The sequence below is a fragment of the Sapajus apella genome, unplaced genomic scaffold, assembly GCF_009761245.1.
Source record: "Sapajus apella isolate SASKATOON/1434 unplaced genomic scaffold, GSC_monkey_1.0 scaffold55, whole genome shotgun sequence".
Classification (NCBI taxonomy): domain Eukaryota; kingdom Metazoa; phylum Chordata; class Mammalia; order Primates; family Cebidae; genus Sapajus; species Sapajus apella.
Genome location: NW_022436995.1, coordinates 6,110,395 through 6,114,410, shown reverse-complemented (window position 1 = coordinate 6,114,410; position 4,016 = coordinate 6,110,395).

Sequence of the window (4,016 nt, the reverse complement as noted above, 5' to 3'; positions counted from 1 at the left end):
ACATGAGTGAAACTCCGTCTCAAAAAAAAAAAAAAAAAAAAAATATTTGTTGAACTAATAAATGAATCCGGCCAGGTATGGTGGCTCACACGTGTAATCCCAGCACTTTGGGAGGCCAAGGCAGGTGGATCACAAGGTCAAGAGATGAGGCCGGGCGCGGTGGTTCACGCCTGTAATCCCAGCACTTTGGGAGGCCGAGGCGGGTGGATCACGAGGTCAAGAGATCGAGACCACCCCCTGGCCAATATGATGAAACCCTGTTTCTACTAAAAATACAAAAAAATTAGCTGGGTGTGGTGGCGGGCGCCTGTTGTCCCAGCTACTCGAGAGGCTGAGGCAGGAGAATCGCTTGAACCCCAGAGGCGGAGGTTGCAGTGAGCCAAGATTGCACCACTGCACTCTAGCCTGGCAATGGAGTAAGACTCCATCTCACGACAAAATAAATAAATAAAAATAAAAAAGAAGCCAGGCGTGGTGGCTCATGCCTGTAATTCCAACACTTTGGGAGGCAGAGGTGGACAGATCACCTGAGGTCGGGAGTTCGAGACCAGCCTGACCAACATGGTGAAATCCTGTCTCTACTAAAAATACAAAATTAGCCAGGCATGATAGCGCATACCTGTAGTCCCAGCTACTTGAGAGGCTGAGGCAGGAGAATCACTTGAACCCAGGAGGCAGAGGTTGCAGTGAGCTGAGATTACACCATTGCACTCCAGGCTTGGCAACAAGAGCAAGACTCCATCTCAAAAATTAATTAATTAATTAATTAAAATAAAAAAATAAATGAATCCAAGTAATATTACAAAATTTCTCAAAACCAAAAAGAACCTTATTTTAAATTCACTGATATCAAGCAAGATTTTTCAAATAATTCAGCATTAAGCTCTCCAACTCAAAGCCCCAGAAAAAGGAAAGTTATGGTTTGTAGTCACTGACTCATTTCCTTAGATGATTCAACCTCGTGGCTTCAACACTGACTCGTCTTCCTCTCTCCCTAGCTATTTTAATTCAGAACAGGGGGGGAAATAAAGCTTTAATACTTTAGAGCTAGCTTTTCACATCATAATCTTTTTAATAAAGCTAATCTTTCTACAAGCTTTTATACATTTTTAAAATTGAAATCCTATTATATAATTCAATGAACACTGGATCAAACTCAGAACATGATACACTGATTTTTTAAAAAGTTATTGAAAAAATTCAGGAATTTTCCACTTTTTAAAAGTGAATAGTCAAATTGTACTGGCACAAAGATGATTTTGTTAAAATGTATGTTTTCTGCTACCATGCACAAACCTCTAAAATTAAGCCTGTCCTTCGTCTTGTTTTTTCCATGTATTCTTTAAATATTTATACACCATAAATGTTGAGTTCCTTATGAATAAGTTCATGAGTTTACCTAATACAGGGTCCAAGCCACAAAAAGAAATGAAGGGAATTGAACACAAACACACCAAAGGCATGTATTCACACGCCCGTGATTGCTGGCCACATGCACAGCAGAAACAATTCATTTGGCTCCTCTCCAAGTAAGGGCAAGACAAACTGTAAAGAGTTCAGTAATCACCTGGTACTGATGTTGCTGTTGAAAAAGAGCAACTTGCAAACAATGCCTTCATCAAGAACACATAGATAGGTATAGCTCTAACTATAATAATATGATGTCCCCTTACCTAACAACACGGGATGGGAGACAGCAGCAGTTTGCTCCCTGCTTTCTTGCCACTTGTGCCCCACCCCTTACCTCAAAGCCTTTGTCTTTAACCAGGTCCTCAGGTGCTACTGGATAAATAAAGAACAATTGAGGGTTATTAAAAATTGCCAACTCCCTCACTCATTGCATGGAAGCACCTTCCTCATATACTTCAAATAAGACCCCACCCCCTCCAAAATGTTGCTTTGTCTTCAGGAGCACCCATAAGCACCTGACAAACAGGGAAAAAACTAGAGGAGAGAACATATCCTACCAAGAGAACACAAGTTCAAAAAGAAAAAGAATTCTTTAGAATTGACATTAGAAAGTCTTTGGGACCTGGTTGGGTGCCTGTAATCCCAGCACTTTGGGATGCCCAGGTGGGTGGATAGCCTGTGACAAGGAGTTCAAGACCAGCCTGGCCAACATGGTGAAATCCTGCCTCTACTAAAAATATATAAATTAGCTGGTGTTGTGGTGCACGCCTATAGTCCCAGCTACTTGGGAGGTTGAGACAGGAGAATCATTTCAATCCAGGAGGAAGAGGTTGCAGTGAGCCAAGATAGCACCACTGCACTCCAGCCTGGGCGACAGAGCCAGTGAGACTCCATCTCAAAAAAAAAAAAAAAAAAAAAAAAGTCCTGCCGGGCGCGGTGGCTCAAGCCTGTAATCCCAGCACTTTGGGAGGCCGAGGCAGGTGGATCACGAGGTCAAGAGATCGAGACCATCCTGGTCAACATGGTGAAACCCCGTCTCTACTAAAAATACAAAACTAGCTGGGCATGGTGGTGCGTGCCTGTAATCCCAGCTACTCAGGAGGTTGAGGCAGGAGAATTGCCTGAACCCGGGAAGCAGAGGTTGCAGTGAGCCGAGATCGCGCCATTGCACTCCAGCCTGGGTAACAAGAGCGAAAAACTCCGTCTCAAAAAAAAAAAAAAAAAAAGTCAATAAGACCTGGGAGGCAGTAGGCAGTAGAGAAGCTGTTAATAGGAGTGTTCCAGAAAGCTGGTAATGAAGAGAAGATGACAGATGTTAAGGGTATGATAGCCAGAGGGAAATGTGTGTGAAAGTTTATAAAAACACTTTAAGACAGTCACTGAATTTTATTTTTTATTTATTTGTTTTTCTGAGACGGAGTCTGGCTCTGCACCCAGGCTGGAGTGCAGTGGCACAATCTCAGCTCACTGCAGCCTCCGCCTCCCAGGTTCAAGCGATTCTCCCGCATCAGCCTCATGAGTAGTTGAGACTACAGGTGAGCACCACCACGCCCAGCTAATTTTTGTATTTTTAGTAGAGACAGGGTTTCAACATGTTGGTCAGGCTGGTCTCGAACTCCTGACCTCATGATCTGCCTGCCTTGGCCTCCCAAAGTGCTGGGATTACAGGCATGAGCCATTGTGCCAGGCCAAGTCATTTATAATTTTCAAAACATTGTTCAGGTAAGTATTGTAGGTATTGATGGTTGGGGGTGGAGTGGGAAATGAGGAACACGTGCTACTCAGTTTTCAAGAGGTAAGGAAAAATTGCAAAAAGAATCCATTTGAAAATGAAGTAATTTTAAAATTGTTAGCTTTTTTTTTTCATAGCTAAGGGTCTCCCCTTGGAATGATAATGTCCAAGTAATTTTAGTTACATTATAATTACAAATGTAGATGATAGTGTCCCCATCTTAAAAATGAGGAGGTGAGCTATGGTGGCTGTAACTTGATATTTGTCCAGTAAAATCATAACAGTTAGTGATATAACTGAGACTAGACTCAAAATTTATTTGTATTCATCATTCAAATAGCCACAGACTGAAATTTAAAATAATTTCTAATATGAAAGCATCATGCTGATCAACTTAATCCCTATATAACTAAAATACAGTTACATTTACCATGAAACCTCCCTTAATATTTGCAAACTTAGGCTTAATACTTTATATCAGCACCATTTCTGAATTGTAGGATATTTTCTTCCACAGTAATTTCAGAGTTAGAGGAAAAAATATCTACAGGATGAGAAAATGGAGCACAGAGTTAAATAACAGTACACCTTATTGAATAAATATTGTGTGCCTATCAGTGTGTTATGGGCTTTAGATGTAATTCTCAAAACAGATCAACACAATAGATGGTACTATCTTCCATTTTACACATAAGAAACTTGATGAACAAAAAATGTGTTATTTGTCCATGATACCACAGCTAATAAGTGGCAGAGCCTATGCTCAAGCCTAAGTCTTGTTGACTTCAAAGTAATACCCTTGAAGAAGAGAGGCTCCTAACTAATTGGTGTGTGTGTGTGTGTGTGTGTGTGTGTGTGTGTGTGTGTGTGTGTG